The sequence below is a fragment of the Molothrus ater genome, chromosome 1, assembly GCF_012460135.2.
Source record: "Molothrus ater isolate BHLD 08-10-18 breed brown headed cowbird chromosome 1, BPBGC_Mater_1.1, whole genome shotgun sequence".
Lineage (NCBI taxonomy): Eukaryota > Metazoa > Chordata > Aves > Passeriformes > Icteridae > Molothrus > Molothrus ater.
In genome coordinates this window covers 112,010,786-112,032,226 of record NC_050478.2, presented here as the reverse complement: position 1 = coordinate 112,032,226, position 21,441 = coordinate 112,010,786, and the positions used below count along the sequence as shown (strand labels likewise).

The following is a 21,441-nucleotide window of genomic DNA, read 5'->3' as shown; positions in this document are numbered from 1 at the left end:
TCTCAGGCACAGCCAAACAGATGCAACTTACAGCAATTCTCTGAGACCCTCCTTTACCAGCAGTCACTTCACTTCTCCCTGAGACCTTACAGCTATTCACCAGCCCCTTCCATAATTGCTCCTTTTCTACATCCTGTGCTTGTCAGACATCTAAGATGAAGATATTCTTGCTGCTCATAAAACATTGAGAAACAGAACACAAGCAAAGGAGTGCTTATCCTATTACAAACCAAGTTTCTAAACTGTGACTCTATTAATTTCTTTACACTTTCTCTAGCAAGAAATGAAGGATAATAGCTCTCTTCTTCTCCCTAGCACAGTGTGTGACTGCGGAGGGTGGAAAACACCACAGCCTCAATTTAGAAAGTGCAATCTAAGAGAGGTTTGCAATTATAAGAAACATAACTTCAGTAATGATCTGTCAAATCAAGTTGAGATACACAAAATTATTTATGTCTGCAAAAAAAACCCAAAAAAATATCCTATTTTAAAAACACAATTATTTTTTCTTATGTATCATTATAAGCAGGAATAAGAATATTGAGAACTAAAGAAGAAAAGAAAACCCAAGGAAAATTCTGACACACTTTTAGGGAAAAAAATTAAGATAATCAGCTGAATGTTTAGTTTGCATTAATTGTATATTCCTCATAAATGCTGAAGGTCTTACTGTAAAAGAAAATCTCTCCTGCATTACATATATGTTTCTAGTTAAGCCGTTCTGCTCTTCTGGAATAACTACACGACATGGCAGTAAAGTATTTAGTACTTAAAATTCATATGTGGCTTCTGGATTGATGTGTCCTTCAAGAAAGAGACTATCCCAATTTGAGGGGCTTATGATCAGCCCATGACATTTTAAAGAATACAGTATGATCTTAACAGAAATGACTAGGGCCTCTCCTAGGGATGCTGGGAATCTGCTGGAAGCTGCAACTCATGACTGAATTCACAATTGCAATGCTAATAAATCTCTTCTTACCAGAGGGCTAGCTAAAATCCTGTTCTGTGAGAAGTGGTATCCAAAGAAATACTTAGGACAGGAATTACATAAAAAGTGAGGTTTGGGGAAGATAATGCTGGTGGTGAGAAAGCAGGAGCATGTAAAGCCATTTGACAGGCAAAATTCCTGGACACACTTCACACCTTCAATCATGGATGCAGTGGAATTAAAAAAAAAAAAGAAGCAGAGAGATGAACCACTGAGTTATTATTATATATGAAGCAATTATAACAGTGTGAAACTAAGCCTAGCTGAGACAGCAAAGTATATTTTTTCCAAAACCACAAAACTTCTGAAAGACTGACATTACCTAATGTTGCAACAGAGGTGCTTTTTTGCAGAAGTTTATAATTATCTAAAATTCACGAGTCTTACCTGTAATTATGAAACTCATTGTGAGACATAGATTTCAATCCAAGATGGAATGAATTCTGGGATATGCAAATTTAGATTGAGAAAGAGCTCCAAAACAACAGATTCAGACTGTGAGGTGCTACAGCAATAATGGAAAAGGACAAAATGAGCAATAGTAAAAGCAAAATGAGCAATAGTAAAAGGAACACCCGTAGTGAGAAGAATGAAGATGGAGTAGTAGAATAGAAAATTGAAATTCAAGAAAGAAAACCCCGAAGAAATTCAAGAAAGAAAATTCAATTGAAATTCAAGAAAGAAAACCCCAGCAGAATAAAGAAATTCCCAAAATTCCAAGTCAGAGAAATTGCCCACGATTATACTCCTGTTTGGGCAATGAGCAAATGAAATGGTAAAACAGGCACAAAGATTTTCTTATGCTTCATATAAATTATGTATCAGGTGAGATAAAACCTCCTGCATATTTTAAGGAGATGGACAACAAGCTAGGGTCCTGGCAGCACTGTTAGAAATGAAGGAATAGAAGGAGATAGTAAACAGATGCATCATGAAATGAAACAGGCCACAAGAAGTTCTTGAAGTGAAAAGTGTTCTTCTCAAGATCTTTTTCAAATTATTCTACTGTAATAATTATGCTTTCCCCTCCCTCCCCCCCCTTTTTTAATAACTTTTCTTTTTGAGAGAAAGGAAATCAAACTGGAAGACTGAATAGAATCTTTTCTTCATAAATTAAATATCTGCATATTTTTCCTAAGATCCCCACAAAGAGGGAGCTGTGTTCTTTGTTTTCGTCTGCCAAATCTTTTTGGCAGACGAAAACAAAGATTAAAAGCAAAATTAAGTATTTGTGAAATCCAAATGCTACAAAATATGGACAACAAACAGGTCTTCTTGGGTATAATGAGTCACTGTGAATCAGTGACACCTAACACTTTTTAGAATGAACAGCATAATGGGCTAAAAACAAAAGAATTCCAGTAGCTGCTAATTTTGCTTCCAAAAGTCATTGTTTCAGCCTCTCAAGAAAAATGTTAATTGCTATAAGAGCAATTCAAAGATACATTCAGACTCCAATTCTGCACGAAAAAAAAATAAAATCATTAAAGCAGGTGTAAGAACCATTTTCAGATAGTTCCAATAAATGATTGCTTGCTGTACTGCATAAGCATAATGTATCTTAACTTAGAAGAAGTAAGTGAAATTTAGTACAATTGGAGAAAAAAAATTTTAAAAAGGAAAACCACAAAGAACTGGCCAGTTTGAGGAAACCTCATCCTAAAGGACAAAGTCAAGCTCCCAAGACACAGCAGAAACACAAGAGAAAATAATTACCAATAACTGTGTTTTTTGGCTATCTGCTCTGTACAAAAATGTTCCAAAGACAAAGAATAATTTTGGATTTTGCAAATATTGTCTATTGATTTTTATACTCAGTAGAAAGAGTAGGTAGAGAAATGAGGAAGAAATGGCATTATGTATTTTCAAGATCCAAAACTTTTAGAGCAAATGTTATGGTAAGCATGATACAAGAGATCCCCCAAGAACCTTCTTCTGAAATTGCCGATTTCAGAAAGAGTTCAGGAGGACTTTAGTGCCAAAGGAATTTAAGAAATCCAGATAAAGAAAATTTGGAATTAGATTAATAATAAAATAAACAAAAATAGTATATATATAAATATAAAAGTGTACCAAATATTTTAAATTTGATGAGAATTAAAAACTTGCCTAGTTATTCTGCTGTAGTCCCTACTGAACTCTATGGCAGGATAAAATCAGAAAACACAGATTTCATATAAAACTAAGATCACAAGGTAGTCCCACATCTCCAGGAGGAATAGAGCATTTTTGCTTAATTCTTTTTTTTTTTCCTTTTCCATAACTTTATAGGGGCCTGGAGCTGCAGTTCACATACAAAATCTGACTGATTTATACAAGTTTAAAGATAATCTCTCCTTTTTTGATTTTTGGTTTTGAGTCTCTGTTCTCCACTGGGACATCTGGAAGTTCCTTATAACCTGCTGGCAACTACTCATTATTTCAAATTTTTTTTTTCCAAATGAAGTCCTGAAAACCAAGATTGTAGAGAATATTTGCAATTTTGATAAAACTGAAACACATACTATTCCTTTCAGTATATTTGCAGTTAGAAATGTACAAAGTGCCCATTTTTTAGGCAGAGTATTTCAGTGTGCAAGAGAAATAATGATTGTTTTTCCATATTAGGAATATTTTTCTTGTAGATTGTACCTGACTGCTGAGCAGGTACCAAGCAAGGTATTTTATTCTTAGTGTCCTGCCCACGTAGAGTTGGTGTTTATTGATGTGAAGGTTTTGGTATAAGCTCAGACTGATTCATATCTTTTCTACTGGGCTGATTATAGCCATAAAGCCTGTAATACTCAGGGACCTCTTGCCTTTGTTGCTAATTTCAACCAACAGAGTGAATGGACTCAAAACTGTAAGGAAAAGGACACCTAGAGACAAAGACAGGAAGAAAAAGCGCAATTGTGCAAGCCTTAGCTCCCTCTTATTAGGGAGACACATTTAAAAGCATCTCTTGACTGTGGGAATTTTAACAGAAATGATTTCTTTATGGCTAATAACTCAGTGGGTTTGTAATCTTTTTGCTACCATAAGCTTTGCTGATTACCATAGGAATATTCCAGTGAGGAAATTTTGCTTGCATGAATAAAAACGTGTTGGACCAGAGTCTAAGAAAGCATGCTAATTCCTTTGGGTACACCAATATTAGCAACATCAACACCACTGTCCTGAGGCAGAGCTTACTTGCTATTTAACATTTCTGAATCTCTTGTGCAAGAGGCTATCACAAAGCGACTCTGCCCTGATGGTCAACATTACTCTGTTGGAGCAAGCAGCATGCACCCTGCTCAAGTAATTTATGCACACACAGATCTGACCTACTTGAACATTATATAATAAACATTGACAATTGTCAATGGTGTCATTGGCCAAAGCCACTAAGAGTATGGCTATGAGATTGCCTGCCTAGTGTATCTTTTTTTCCATTTCCACATGAAAATATTTCTGAAGTCCTAACTCAAATGGGGCATGATCCGCTTTCCATTACATATATTTTTATTTTTTTCTTCATTGTATGGCAAAAAACATTGGACCAGAGTGCTGTGGAATACCTATCACAATTTTGTTCAAAATACAGTCTAAGCACTTAGCAGAGACTTTTGTATGATACCAGTTGGTGTAAGAAATATAATTTTATATACATTACTTCAGAGATGCAGACTCCAAGCTTAAGTACTGTATAGAAAAACCTAACAAACAGTATCAGGCCCATAAGCAAGATGTTTCACATCCTATATAAACAGTAAACAGGATAATATTTTTATATTTCAGGGGACTATTTGATTTTGAGTCATTCAGTTTAGATTATGAAGTCTCAAATGGAGCTAAGCTTCTCAAAGCTTCATTTTTGTTGCTTTTAATTGTACCATATTCAGTGCCTCACTGCTGATTAAGACATCAAATATTAATAAAGATACGTTTGTGAAGAATTTTAGTACTTTGAGGGTTCCTGACATTCTTTGCCAGTGCTGAAAATCCTGACACAGTTCCAAGCCAGATGCTGACACAAATTCTTGAGATATACTGGAGAGAGTTTATACTTCATGCAGTTCATCTGCATCAGAATGAATGGATCATTTTATCAGTTAGAGCAGGGCATGAAATTGGTAAAATTTTGTCAACTACTGTGGCGGTTCAGTTTCAGGGGAAGATTGGAGCAGCAGGTGCTTCAAATTACAACAGCCAGTAGGATGTTAAACCAAGTCAATTAAAGTTAAGAACTGAACCAGTACATCAATTTTTTCCCCACGGATAATAGCAAATAGGCAGATATCTCCCATAGACATTTGTACAGATATGAGTAAGAATGTAATTTGACATGTCTTTGAATATGAAACAGTCCTGAGCTTTCAAAAAAAAATTTGTGACTGAACTAAGTAATTGAGTAGGCTATTTGATGTAATTTTGTAATCCAGGAAAAGAAAAATGTACAAAGCAAGAATGAAAATAAGTGGAAGTTCAGAAAAGCTTTTCTGTTGGAGCACTTCTTTAATGTGAGATAATTGTTTGTTTTTTCTTTTTCAAAAATACTGTCCATTTCAAAATAATCAAGGAGGAAAAGACCAATTAAGAGTAAATGTAACAAGAGAATGTGTATCTTTATAAATTACAAAAGAAAATAATTATTTTCTTTGGTGATAAACAGGAAAGAAACAAAGCAATTCAGGCCCTAAATTCTCCCTGTCCTGTTCCTCATATTGATTTTTTCTAATGCTCTCAAAGTTTCAACTATCCTTTTTAGGACAGGGGCCTCTTTTTAAGTATCATCTGCAGCAGAAAATAAGCACATATATTAAAAAAAGAAAAAGTCTAAACTATCCCCCATCCCCCAAGATTGTTCTCATTCTCCCTAGGGAATCTTTAAAAAAAAAAGGCAGTTCTTGAAAATTTCCTAGAGAAATAAAAACTCCAAGTATGTTCCTATATGTCTAGGACCTGGTACATTTGAATCAACAAGGGAAGAGATAATGGACAAGATTTTTTAAAATATTTTACATCAACTCTGAACCTGCATTAGAAATCTGGAATTAGGCATGGGATTTGTATGTAAATAACTCAGGAACACAAATGAATTTCTTCAGTTCTAGTCAAAATCAAATAAGTATTAGAGATAGCAAAAAAAATAAAAGAAAATATAAAGTCAATCGATATACAAGATAGGAAGTGTCTTACCATGCTAAAGAGGGAAAAAGTGGGATGACTGCACTTTCAATAATATAAATATTTTGATTTTTTGACTACTCAAAATTTTTTCATCTTAAAAATAAAATATTCCTGTGTTACATCAACAGAGGAATCTGAGATGAGAAAAGCCAGAATTAGCTACTTTAGGCTGTGTTTAGTTTCTATGCCTATTTTTCAAATTTTCAGAAAGCTAAACTAAGACTCAAGAGAGGTAAAGATGCAGATGTTCACTTCAAAGATAAACCTCTACCAGACAATAGGAATTCAAAAACACACAAAAGTGTCCTAAATAATTGCTATCCACAATTAAATGTAGAAATGATAATAGAAGAGAGAAGGTTTAGCAAATAAACTTGTGTCTCTAGTCACAAATAGCAGATATGTAGATAAAAGTGCAAAATACAGATGAGCAATACTCCCCTTCTGCATCCAGTGATGTGTCTCCATCTCCACATAAATTATGTAATGACTTTTGCTAAACAGGTTCTGGTGAATTTTTCCTTCCACTTGTGCAGTTCATTCGGAAACCACCTAAGATATGACTTGAGAAAAAGTCCAGTCCAGTCATTGCAAGCATAATTCTTTTCCTCACAAACTCCAGAGAAAACCAGACAATATTCAAAAATGCCAATAAATGATCGATCAAAACACAGACAATTCAAACCAGAATTCTCTAGGCTGATGAACTCATTGTATTGTACATAGCAAAACTGTAAAAAAGAATAAGCACACAGTTACATTTAATAGGGTATTTAATGGTACACTTCCTGGCTGGTCTTCTGCCTTAATTAAATTTGAGTGACTTCATTACCTTTGTGAAAAAACTACATTGAGCCAGGAATTCATCACGGCAAAACGCAATATTGCTCTTTTTCCACTGTAGAAAACTCAGCCAGGAATATTTTACTTTTTTTTTCAGGTATACTTTCTACTTAGCAAATTAGAAGTGTTACATACATTCTGATTATTGAGATGATATTTCTTTTTGCAAAGATAAACTTTTACCAAATGGCAATGACTGAAATTGAAGACAAAATAGGAAAACAAGAAAGTAAGCTTGTTCCTGCAAGACCAATGTTTTGTTTCACACCTTCGGAAACAAATGTTGATTCCTCATAAATAACAGAATATTTCTAAATTGTGCTTTATGAGAAAATAAAATACATGCAGAAAAAAAAATCAGCAAAACCCTATTAAAAATAAAATGAAGTGGTTTTATAGCTAAGCATGTCAGATGCAGTAAAAAAGGCAATTTTAAAAGATTTGAATTATATTTGTAATATATTGATAAAAGTGAATTTTAGCAACAACAGGGTGTTTATATGTGACATATTACAATGTAGAAATACTTGTGGAAGTGAGTCTTTAGTCTAAACGGCACTAGGTAACAGAAAAAGAACCACTCAGTAGACTGTCAGTGTGGCATACCTAATTAGTATTAATTTAATCATAATTAATTTAGAGACCATTAATAGCAGAAAAGCAATTGTATTAGAGAGCCCATATTAGAATGTAATTGAGTACCATTGACTGGCTAAGTTAATGGTATTATTTATGAAGTATTTAGCATTTGTTATACATTGAAAAATACTATGAACTGTCTGCTATACATATTATTCAACTAGTTCTTCCTTATTCTGATTAAATAGCATCCATTAAACACCAGTAAAGAAGAATAAACTTCTTTCTGTCTTGACATAAAGCTTTAAATCTATTATACTTTACTCAAGCTTTTAAGCTGTGTTTATATAATAAACTACAAATGAAATAAATAAATCAATAATCGTACATAAAAACATCCATCTTTTCAGTGTCAGGAATTTTGAATACTTTTTAGTCTTTGAAAGATCAGCCAAAGAATTGTTACTACTTTGCAGGATTTCTGATTAGCTGCTCAATGAAGTTTCTTTTTCACAGGATTCCCCAAAGATATTTACAAATGAATGCCCAGATGTTGGAATCACTGCACATCTCAGAAAAAGACTTTGTATAAAAACTGTCACTATCACTGATGAGCAAGATAAGGAAGCCTGTTAGAAATCATGACACATTCTTGGGGGAAAATACTTTCATAGAATCATAGAATGATTTGTTTTGGAAGTGACCTTAAAGGGCATCTAGTTCCAACACCCCTGCCAGGGCAGGGACTCCTTCTGCTAGACCAGGATGCCCAGAGCCCCATCCAGCCTGGCCTGCATGCCCAGCTGCTCTGGGCAGCCTGTTCTAATGTCTCACCACCCCTGCATATATAGTTAAACACACATATACATATGGATAGAATATACACATGTGTACATAGAAAATAGACATATTTTTCCCCCCTCCTCCACCTGAAGAAGAAAAAGAGCATCATATAATAGAACTTTCTATGTTAAAGCAAGTAAGATAGAATATATTTGAAACAAAGAAAACCTACAAAAGAGGACTGAGGGGAACAGCCTCTAACAAAGTCAAGGAAATCATGAATGATAAATCCTTTTTGAAATGCATTGGAAAAATGTCTAGCAGAGCAGAGTCTAGAGGGTCTAAAGTACAAAGAAAATATTCAGAAGATGCAAAATACAGTAGAATATAAAGTGTGTTTTTCCTTGTTTGCTCTACAGTAATTTCGAGGTATTTCCACACCAGAAGTTTTTATTTCCAGGTAAGATGCCAAACAGATCTTTATCAGATTGAAATGTAAGTAGAAAAGTCTTTAAAGCAAATTTCGAAAATGACCAGCAGCAAATCACTAGGCCTGGAAGATATTCAGTAAAGAGTTTTTGAGCAGCTCAGAAAACAAAATAGTTCTTACAGCATGTAAAATTCATACTAAAAATGCTTTGGAACAGAAGGACTGCAAAATGGGTAATGGGGCACAGTACACCAACAAATGTATTGAAATATAATGCACACATGTTGGAACATTCAACCAGATTAAATTTAAAAACCAGACACAAAGGATTCTCTGTTGATGAAGCTCTTCAGCCCAAATTACCAGAGTGTGCAAAAGTTCTGCTCCTGCTCACAGGATTTTTTGAAATATATTGGGTGTAGACTGGGGCAGAAGCAGGACTGTAGACTAGATAGCTCTTGTTTGGACCCTACACATGTGTGCTTGGTTTTAGACTTGTTTCTTTTTTGCTATTTCAGGAATTTTTTCTATCTTTAAAATATTAGTCACATATCATTACTGCAGATGAAGTATGCCTGTTTCTATTCTATTATTGAGTCCCAAGTAAGAGTAACCTTCTGTCTATATGCAAACTGCAACAAAGTCATCCCTGAAATGAACTATCCTGACAATAGAAAGAACGAGAAAGGAAAATACAACCTGCAGTCTTACTTACTTATATCTTACTGAATCTGTATCAAGGATAGCACAACGCTGCTCATTGAACCTACTCTCTTATAAGCCATTCCTACTGTTAAGGATCTCTAATAATTTGCAACTAAACTCCTAATAAAATGTTGAACTTCTAACAGATGTTCAAAGACATTTGCAAGATTTATTTTTAAAAGCCATATAATTACAATGGAGACAATTTAATTAGAGACTCAAAGATGTTCTGTAATTGAACCCTGCAGCACGATCTTCCTTCTAAGAGAAAAGAAGCTTACTTTGCTTGACAGAGATGAACCAGCATAAAAAGGTAAAACCATCCTCAGAAGCAAAGCCTTAGAGGTAGTTGTTTGTTGCCTAGAACAAATAATTGTATTTGAAATCAAATTTATTTTCACCTTTGTGCAGGCTTGGAGCAGCTTACCAATTTTGGCTTTCTCTGAATGTTCAGTACTGATTCAATATACACTCAATAATCCTCATGTAACACATAAGGTGAAGACTGGAGTGTTAATAACATATCTCTGGGCATTCATTTGTAAGTATCTTTGCAGCCTTAAGATGAAAATTAAAGTTTGAGTCCAAATCCAGGAAACAAGGGAAGAGGACAAAAAACCTAAGCTCCTTTGGCATCCATCCCTAAGCTTGTATTTCAGAAATAAAATACTTATCAGAAACAGGATGCTCAATAGATTTTCTTTTTCCTACCTCCTAAGCATGAGTTCTATCTCTCTTTTACCTGAGGCTGAAGAAATGATGACAGAAGGAAGAAAAATTAAACATACACTGTGATAAATTGATAAATGTATATATGGAAGTATACTAAAATACCTGGGCATGAAGCAATACAGAAAAGTCTGCTTCTATGCTTTTGCACTATTCAAAAAACAGCCTATTTCCCACGCAAACTTTAATTTATTTTTTTTAATTATGAGAATTCTCTTGGAAACCTGAGCAGCATCTCTTGAGCTTAGGTTTTAAGCTGAATAAAATTAGATGTCATTTGCTGGTCTTCAAGCAGTTTTACAAAACCGGTCAAGGTCTTGCAACAAGCTAAAATATGGCAAATGGAAAAAAAATACGTATTTGCCTAAGTTCAGCTACCTTGTAATGTGCAGTTATTATATTAAATATGACCCCTCTTAAATAAGACCTGGATTTAGTTCACACTGCAGTGAAAGTGAAAACTAGCATAACTTAACAAAGAATTAAAAACAGAGATACAGCACAAAAAGTTTATAAGGTTTAGATCACAATGTTTTCTTATAAATAAAACCCATGGAAAAATACTGAGAAAATTGAATTCAGCATAACTGTAGATGTGCTGATGGATGACAAAGATTTTGATTTTCTCAAATATATTTTTTATCTTCAACAAAGGACATGTTTTTTAAATCTAGGGGGACACCACCATCACCTGCTTCCAAATTTAACATTAAAAATCCTAAATTAAAAAAAAAAATCAGTAAATTAAAACTCTGAAGTTTTAGTTTTATTTTGATAAATAAATTTTGAGATAAGAGAGGCTACATAGTCAGAGCTAGAATTGGACAGGAGAACAGAGGACAGGTAAGATGAAAGCAAAGACTAGAGAAATCTTGAGTGTTCATAAAGCCAATCTGATGGCAAGGAAGACACATAAAGGTGAAAGTGTGGTATAAAAAAAATTAATAAAAATCACCTAACCCTCACAAGTGTAAATGGGAAGTCTTCTAACCCCTTTCAGAGGAAAAAGTGGTTATAAAAGTGAATTTCTGAAGGAATCAAGAAAAAAAAAGGAGACAGATTTTTAACAGTTTTTGGTTAGTAGAGCTGTTAAGCAATATAAATATAAGATTTATTTCTTTTCCAGGGAGATGAGAACACTTTAGAGATATTGTAACTGTATAATGCAGCAAATTTCTGCATCCACTTAGAGAGATGACTGGTTCTATAAGTGTAAAGTCCATATCTGCAAAGTTTAGAAAATAAGTGGAAGTTTTTAGTATGAGACTGTTGTCAGTTAGAGAGGAAGACATGAGTTTGATCTCTAATTGGTGGTGAGTCTTTGGACACAAGCAATATATCAGGACTTCTTAGCAGAATTTGACCTTCAACATCTATACTTATTCATACTTGTCAGAAAATTAAATTAACCACTGAAAATAGCTTCTCTGATCATTGTTATTTCAGCAAAGCAGGTCAGCAGCCTGTCAGTTCTCTCATGTAACTTTCTTCTTGTTACAATTCTAATCCGTCAAGGTAACTTCAAGGGTAGTTTCAAAATATTTTTCCCCAAGGTAGTATTAGGTTGATACTTAAAACAAAAGCTCAGCATTCTCAAGTCCTTTCCATCCCTTGCCATGAACAGATGGCACAATCAAGATAGAACCATTTCCTTACTCTCAAAACTTGGAGGAAGTGGAATTCATCAGGAAAACCAAAATTGATGCTACAAATACTTCTGAAGCTGTTTTTATTTTAGTACATAACAAGTACAGTAGCAGCAATATGTTTCCTGGCTCCTGGCACTATGTGTTCAGTTTGTGTGGCCCAGTTTTGGTACCAGGTGTGCTACAGGGGTGACCTCTGTAAGAAGCTGCCAGAAACTTCTCCCACGTCTGTCAGAGCCAGTGTCAACCAGCTCAGGATGGACCTGCTGCTCACCAAGGCCGTGTCCATCAGTGATGGTAGTAGTGCCCCTGTGATAAAATTCAAGGAAGAAAATTTGTTGCACAGAAGTAATTACACCCAGAGAACAGTGGCGTGAGAATATGTGAGAGGAACAGATATGAGGAGACACCAAGGTCACTGGAGAAGGAGGGACAAGAAGTGCTTCAGGCGCTGGAGCAGAGATTCCCCTGAAGCAAATGGTGCAGACCATGGTGAGGCAGCTGTTACCCTGCAGCCCATGGAGAGAGGATACCCATACCAGAGCAGATGGATGCTTGAGAGGAGGTTGTGAGGGGTGGGAAGCCCATGGTGGAGCAGGGTCCTGCAGAAGTATAGAGAGAGGAGCCCACCCTGGAGCAGGTTTCCTAGCAGGACTTGTGACCTTCTGGGGGATCAACACTGGAGAAGACTCTTCTTGAAGGTTTCTACCCTATGGAAAAGTGACTCACTTTGGAGCTGTTGGTAAAGAACCGTTGTCAATAGGATGGACTCACACCGGAGAAGTTTGTAGAGGACTGTCTCCTGTGGGAGAGACCCCATGCTGGAGGAGGGGAACAATAACTCCTCTCCCAGAGTGGCAGCAGAAACAACCTGTAAGGAAATGACAATTCCCTGTCTCCCTGCACACTGAACGGGAGGAGGTAGAACCTGGCAAGAAGGGGACACTGGGTGGAGGGTGTTTTTAGGATTCAGCTTACTTATTATCCTGCTCTAATCTTGGTTGGTAAAAAATTCAATTAATAGCCTCAAATCATGTCTGTTTTTCCCACAGTAGTAATTGGCAAGTGATCTCTCTCTGTCCTTCTCTCAACTCATGAGCCTTTCATTATATTTTTTTCTCCCTTGTCCACTTGCAGAGGGAAGTGGTAGAGCTTTGGTGGGTGCCTGGCATGCAGCCCATACTAATAAGTAACTAAAATTTAAAAGAACTCAAAATATTAGAAATAAAACACTTTTACCCTTTTTTGTGTCATCTCAAAAGCTGCAAATTCAAATGTTGAGCACAACATGTGATCCAAAAAAGGTGATGGTTTCTCTCCACCTAGTAACTGAGACACTTCAATATTCAACTTCAGCTGAGACAGTGAGTTGAAAAAAAAAACCCCACACAGAAAATGGGTTTTTTTCCTTGCTCTTTGACAGAAGAAGGAATATGCAGCTGTTAACAGTGAATTATTGGATAAAAATAATAAATAGGGCTGAGCTTACTAAAGGAAACATTATGCCAATCACTCTGCATTCAAAAATCCCCTGAATTATGCAGTGCAAAATCTTCACATACAAGAAGAATATGCTTACATGGAAACACCTGATCATTATACACTGCTTTGTTTCTTTTGTGATAAAACTTCATGTAGAGAGGATGCTGAAGAGAAAAAATAAATGAAAAAGAAAGGAAACAAAAAATAAAACATTGCTACTATACTAGAAAAATAGTAACTACATGGGAGGAATATTTTTTATTTTTTCTCTCAATAGAAAATTAAAAACCATAGAGGAAAACAATTAAAATATGAAAATCATAATATTTGGTATTTTTTGAAGAAAGGAGAAACCAAAAATTAGATTTAAAAAACCCCAGTAATTTGGATTATGGAAAACAACAATAAAACTCTCAAAGTCATGGTCACTAGGAAAAAATCACCCAGGTTAATTAAGGATATTTGATAACTTTGCATTTGAAAGAAAGATTATAGCATATTGACGTTCTTACAAAGAATATCCTTCTATCGATAATAGCTCCTGTATTAATATTTATGATATGCATATTGACGTTTTGAATTGGCTGCAGTTTGCTCTCCTGTGAAATATTTTAGAAATGGTACATATCTGAAATTACCCTGTAATTCCATCAATGGTATTACGACAGCCTTAGGGTTTGCCTCAAAACTTGGTGGCTTGAGGGCACTCTTTGATTTTAATAAAGAAACCTATGCAAAGAGCAAGCTGTCAATTTAACTATAAGTAGGTCATAACTAAACTAGGACACTTATTCTTTGGGCCAAATCACAAATCAGAGGGAAAAGGCTAAGCTAAAAGGGTTTTACTGAAAATGCCAATCAGTAGTTACACAACCAAGGAAATGAATCAGCCAGTGGATTTACAGAGCAAAGAAACGGCTGCCCATGAATATTTGGAATCACTTATGGGAGCAGAGCCATTGAAAATGTCCAACTCCTGCAAGGGAAAGTTATGCATGGGTGGAACTGGAGACATTTTATTTTCCTGTAGATTACATTGTGCAAAGAAAGTGGAAAGGAACAAAATTTAAAAGTTACCACTCTGTATGATACATTAATGTATTTAGTGTTGTTTTATTCTTTTCTGTACCAGAATTCTTCCACGCTATAGCATAACTTGAATCAACAGCCTGAAAACTTCAGGGTAGGGCAAGTGCCATCACTGAATAACTAAGTATGATTCTGAACACCATTTGATGTCCCTTTTTTTGACAAATAGACATTTTTATGACGCAAGTCTCCATTCTTTGGGTCATCATCCACACTGCATTACTTAGCAACCACCTAGGTGTCTTAAAATCTCCCTCAGAACCAGGATCTTAAAATAATACACACCTCATGTGTAAAGGAATCTGTCCCCAAAAGCATATTTACTGTCAAAACAAAATAGGAAATGAAGAAACATCTTTTAAATAAAGAAAAACAGAAAAGAGAATAAAAATAAAGCCAGGTCAGTCCTTTGTTATCCGAAGTATCAGATCTTTTCATTTAAATCAAATAAACAAATCAACAGTACACATATTGTATCTCTAGGATAGAGATTGTGTTTGATTTACATATGAGAACTTCCATAAAGCTAAATTCCTCATAAGAAATCCTTAACTGCCACGGCTGCGAAACCATGCACACAAAATGGCAGAGGAAAGTGCTGCGCGGTGCCAGGGGATAGACAAAATAGAAAGACAGGGAGAGAAAGAGAGAAATACTTACAATCCAGCGAGGGCCAAAAGAAATCTGGGAGCGATGGTTTCTGCTGGGGGAATGACTCCTTAGGTGTGAGGAGCTGCTGTTCCTGATCCCCCAGAGCACCACCCACCAAAAAGGGGTCGACTCTTCTGGAGGTAGTTTGACGGCCAACAAGACTTACAGCCTGATCCATGGGGTCTGGAGATGCCCTCAGGCCGCACGTTGGGTGCCAAAACTGAAGCGGTCCAGCTGGAGAAAGATTGTCCTTCTCGGATGTCCTGGCTAGCTATCCAGCACTGCTAGCAGTAGGGAAGCACTATCCCAATTTCCATGGTTCGGGACAGCACCTAAGGCAAACGCTCTGTGCTATGACAGCAGCACTACCTTGTGGTAGGACGTGGCTTGGCTTATGGCTACAGTCAGCAGAAATAAGAGAGCGCTCTCCAGCTGTGGTGAATCCAGTTTTCTTGGGTCCCAGGGGAACCAACAGCCAAAGAGGAAGAGAGGGAAGGTGCAACAACTTATAAGGAGGGATGGAAACAAGGGAGGAGTCAGTCCTTGGACGAATAGAGTTTCAGAGGGGCGTGGCATACAAAAGATTGACTTAGGGAGAACACCAATGGGGATAACTTGAGGGTGGGGCCCCAGCCCCTGAGCCAATCACTCAGTGCTCTAGCTGGAAGTTTCTAGAGAGTTCTAGAGAGAAGGGTGGGAGCGCCAAGTGACGGACAGGGCACTAGGGAGGGATTTGAGAAAGGGTACAATAATCTCCAAGGCAACTGGGGAGGAGTTGGGATAACTGGCAGCATAAAGGAGGGAAGGGAGAACCAGAGCAGAACCATTACATGATAAGGGGAACAGAACAGTCCAACTTATACAGACACAACACAGCACTTAACCTCTTCCTTGTCCTGATTCTAGCAGAGCTGGAAGACGAGCAATATGATGGAGATCAATACCCTGCCCTTTGGTACAGTGTGCTTTTCACACCCACTATGACTTCCTGGCACAGTACCTTCCTTTCTCATGTTCATTTAACTACATCCCCCCTTCTAACACTTGGAAATCAGTTGTCAGCCTCAATTTAGTGCAGAAGAGAGTGGGCTGTCTTATGCTATTGTTCCCTCCAGTACACCTGCAGTCAAAATGCTCTAAAGCTTTGCTTAGTTCAGTAAATTAGAATTGTGGAGAACATTCCCTGTCTCTGGGACTTGATCATCTATACAGTTAAGATTTTAGGATTCAAGATCATCAAGTCCAACCATTCCTTAACACCTCAACTAAACCATGGCACCGAGGGCCACATCCAGTCTTTTTTTAAACACATCCAGGGATGGTGACTCCATCACTCCCTCATCTCCCTGGGCAGACAATTCCAGTAATTTATCACTTTGTCCATAAAAAAAAAATTCTTAATATCCAACTTATATTTCCATTGTTGCAGCTTAAGACTGTATCCTCTCCTTCTGTCAGTTGCTGCTGGGAGAAAGAGACCAACCCCACTTGACTACAGCCACCTTTCAGGGAGTTGTAGAGAGTGATAAAGTCACCTCCAACTCTCCTTTTCTTCAGGATAAACACCCCCAGCTCCCTCAGTCATTCCTCACAGAGCTTTTGTTCCAAGCCCCTCACCAGCCTTGTTTCCTTCCTCTGGACATGCTCAAGCCTCTCAACGTCCTTCCCAAACTGAGGGGCCAGAACTGAACATGGCACTCAAGGTGTGGCCTCACCAGTGCCAAGTACAGGGGAAGAATGACCTCCCTGCTCCTGCTGGCCACACAATTCCTGATACAGGCCACGATGCCGTTGGCCTTCTTGGCCACCAGAGAGAGCACACTGCTGGCTCACGTTCAGCCAGCTATCAACCAGCAATCCCAGGTCCCTTTCTGGGACCTGTCCAGCCAGACTGTCCCCAGCCTGGAGCACTGCAGGGGGTTTTGTGGCCAAAATGCAGGCCTCGGTACGCAGACTTATTTAACTTTGTCTTATTGGACTCTGCCTGTCCATCCAACCATTCCAGGTCTCTCTGCAGAGCTCTCCTACCTTCCAAGAGATCAACATGTGCTCCCAGCTTAGTGTCATCTGCAAAGATACTAATGATAGACTGAATACCCTCATCCATATAGTAATTAAATATTGAAGTTACAAGTTTAAACTTGAATGTTTGAAGACTCTTATATATATTTCTTGAAGTACTTTTTGAGGGTCTTTTTTTTTACCACCCACGACAAAGTATGGATAATATTCTGAACGTAAGATTGCCCATCCTCTGTCCTCCCTCATTTCAGCTGGATTGATGATATTTGTAATAATTGATTCCCAGCATTTCTAATTCTTGCCTTGTCCCAAGCTCTGCTAGGAAAAAAAAAAAAAAAGCATTATTATACTCCAGTTGGTCTGTCCCTTGAATATGACTCCCTATTATTGCACATACAAATTACCAAAAGATCACCTTGCTGGTGGTAAGTGGATATTTATTCCTCAGATTGCTTCTGCAATAGGAAAAAACACTTCTGAAAACAGGCCTTTTGCTTGTTCTTCCATTTTGCATTGTTTCCATCCTTGTTTACTCCAGCTACTGCACTAAATCCATGTTTTGTTCTTTGTTCTAATGTTTGTATTCCTCTCTGTCCAAAAAGTCTGGAAGTTTACAAATGCAGACTATGTTGTAAGTTATGGATTAGATACTATATTTAAGGAAACAATGACTGAATACATTTTTTCTATCAAATTATGATATAGTTTAAGATAGAAAATCTTCTAGGTATTATTATTAAATATAGATGTAATCTCTCATTCCATCATATCTGAACTCATTTCTCAGTAACAGATTTACCATAATTTTTGCTGAATTTCCTCCTAGGCTTTTTGTTCTCACATGTCTTGTTACGCAAGCAGTGTAGGTGCTTTTAGAAATAGCAGCAAAAACCCCATGGAAAATACAGTTTTCCATAAATAAAATGAAGTTAAATTTTTATTACTCAGAATTAATTTTACTGCAATTGACATCTGATCCTTTCTTTAGCATTCATAAAAAGCATTGCAGGAAAGTTCCTGATGAAGCTGAAGAAGTTTTCTCTGCACTGATATTCTCTAGGAAGTCTCACGTGGACAGAACTATATTCTGAATTCCATGCATCTATTGAGATATGTGTAAGTCAAGTGTTCACAATAACTTCCTTTCTTAACGCCTCTCTTCCATTTTTTTTTATCCACTTGGCTGTTTCTTTAGTTTAAAAGTTATTTGCTCAGACCCAGTGTAGCAACAGAGATCTCACTTCCAAAACTATGCATGATTATATCACAAAAGATTAATTGAAGATGCTTACTGTTTATTTAAACTCATCCCTATTGTCCCCTGCTCCCCTCAGCAGTTAGTTGGGCAATGAAATATTGTTTTACAATTTCTGTCAAAAATTCCCTCACAAATTACCTGCCACTATTTTAAAAATAATGTCTGACAGATGATAAACATTAACTCTTATTTGGTTTACTTGAAATTCCATAGATGGGATTTTAATTCCAGAAGTAATTTGATAGTTTCTTAGTTGATTGCATGGTTGTTGAGTTTACAAATTACTGCTTGCAGCTGTTTTTGCAGTTTTCCTTAGGGTTAAGCTGTTCAGAATGAAACTATCACATTTTAATTAAATCTAATAGTAAATAGAACAAAAACTGAGTTTGTTTTTTTTTTTTTTTGGGGGGGGGGGAGTAAGTTTCAAAATATTTATATTTCAATAATTATTTAGACATTTGTTCATTCACTAAGTCAATTTATTGCCTATTTATTGCAATTTTACTTTCAAAGTGCATTTTACACCTTAATCAGGATTTGTACAAGTGATTGAGAAACTGCTTTCAAGAAGGTTTAACATTTAGAGTGGTCACAGAACTTGACTTTTAAAAAGACTGCAGTAGGAGGAAACTCAGCTGGAGAAAGCTAATGACATGGCTCCCAATCAGGCTGTGGAAAGGAACTCAGAATAAAAACAAGACTTTCCAAAGCCATACAATCTTAGCAACGTTTCAGAAAAGCATATTTGTTCTTCAGAGCTTTATTATCAGACAGTACCTCTCAGATACAGAAGACTATTAGGCTATGAAGCCATCCATCCCAAAGTTTATGCCCTGACTGATCCCCTTCTGACTACAAAGATAGCCTAAGATTAAGTTAGAGTGATTCCTTACAAGTTTTGGCATTCTCAATGCTCTGGTACTCCCACTCACTTTACAATAGATATTTTCATAATACAGAGCAACGGAGTCGCCAAGACTTTAGGACAGTGAAATGCTGGCAAGTCTTGTACTTTCAGAGGATTTCACATACAGATATTAGAGTGAAACATATCTTTAATTTCTTTTTATTTGAGTTCCTTCCTGATAAATTATATTCTAACCACTAGACAATTCATTGAGTAACCACAAAAAAAATACCCAATTACTGTAATTCTTCACCACAGCTGAATTTTTTGTCATGAACACAAATCTCTCTCTTCCATTCCTGTGACATCTTCTCTTTGGGTCTGATGATTCTCTCTAAAATATTGCAGTGATCCTGACTGGGCAACCCTTTTACATCAATGAGGTAATGACCACCCAGCAGTCACTGGGAGAACCTCTGGCTGCACTGCTCATGGCCCTCAGCCTGTGTTGGGCACTCCACAGCCCCTGTCTGCAGGATGAGCTTGGCCAGTCTTTATAAAAGGAGCCTGCAGGTTGCTCCCACATGGTAGAAATGACTACATCACCTTGGTATCCTTGCTTTTATCTAAAAGTGCAGCAAGAAGTTCTTATAGGAACACCCTTTCTGCTTGACAGTAGCAGTGATGAACTATTTTCTTGTAAGAAAATCCAGTAATAGGTCACATTACCAAAACTGGATAATGCTTTTTATGGGGTCTGCATGGCTTGCTGTGCCCTGATAGTTAAACCACTCAATGATGCATTATTCAAGGTTCTCAGTATCTAAGACCTAAAATTAGCCATACTTTTCTTTCTCTGTAGTGTTAGCTCAAAACTCCACCATTTTGAATTATACTTTTCAAAGTCTTTTCTTACTTACATCATAAGGAACCAACACCTCCTAGTGCAAACACATCCAAAATGCCTACTATTCCACAAGAACCACAAGGTACATAAAACCTGAAAGGCTTCTTAGCAGCCAGCTACATAGAAAAAATTTGAGTATAATTCCTGCAGGCATCTGTGGGTGTCATCTTGATATTTCCAGAACACTGCTTGTTTGAAAAACAACTTTTTTTCTTAATAGCTGCCAATGGAAATTATATAGAAAAAAAAATTAAATAGAACTTTCTTTTTTATTGTAGTTTGTATGTTGTTTGTATTGTACTGATGGGTTAATCTAGTATTAAGAACCAATAAGAATCAAGTTAATTTAAATGATTTTGGGATTTACTGTACTTAATTTCTTGCAACATAGAGCCATTATATTCAGAAACTGATTGATATGTTCTCTTCACACTTCTGTCTACAGGCATTTTTAAAAGCTCATTATTGATTGCACTTAACGCAAGGAAAAAGCACCATGCAGTGGCAAAGGCTTTTGCCCAGCCATGCTGAAAAGCACATCCTATTTACATCACATTAGAAACTTGGAAGGTGAAAAGATGATGATTTTTCAGATCCACAACTTTTCAGAGTGACAACTCCTTTTCAAAAAATCCTCCATCAGAACAAAGGGCATATATTCCCTGTCAGCTCATCTATGTGGTTCATAAACCTCTATAGGAACCCAATATATGGATTACATGGATTCCAGATCTTTGTAATTAAAAAAATACATAATCTTGGGTTAAGATGGGGAAAGAATATGTGCTCCTGGTCTAACCTGGGATAGTAAGTTGAGATGAAAAATTAAGTAACTTCTATTATTTCAGTTGGGTTTTTCCCTGGAGAATGGGAAAAGGAGGCTACCCATTCCTAAACATTTCCAGCTTTGCAGGCTCAAATTTACAGTCATATTCTTCAGAAGATCCTTTTATTTTCTTTTTCTTTTCACATCTTTGTATTTTTCTATCTCCTTTTTCAGATTGCATCGATTTTCTTACCTTCCTTTTAGAACTCAGATTTCCAGGATTCCTCATTTTCTTTCAAGCCTCTTCACTTTGGGGACACAGAAGTTATCAGCTGATAGTTCCTGCGTGTCCTTGTAAAGACAGGAAGACCATCCTCAGTTGCTTTATTTTCACTATCCACTGAGTATAAACAAGCAAAAGTCCTTCCAAGTATACCTGTATCACTTTCTCAAAGTGCCTTACTAAAATGAGATTTAGACAGAAGTAGAGCATTCTGTTCACAAATTTTAGGCTACATCCTAAGGACACTGAAAAGCCTGGTTCAGCAGTATTATTGGTGTG

At 36.6% G+C, this 21,441-nt stretch overlaps 1 long non-coding RNA gene across 1 annotated transcript in view; it reads right to left on the bottom strand.

Moving 5' to 3' along the window:
• The window catches only part of LOC118684348 (uncharacterized), a 42,448-nt gene extending 26,959 nt beyond the window's left edge, over positions 1-15,489 (bottom strand). The window contains exon 1 of the long non-coding RNA XR_004979824.2: positions 15,089-15,489. This is a non-coding gene — a long non-coding RNA (uncharacterized LOC118684348). The remainder of the gene's footprint in view (positions 1-15,088) is intronic.
• Positions 15,490-21,441: the final 5,952 nt, after the last annotated feature.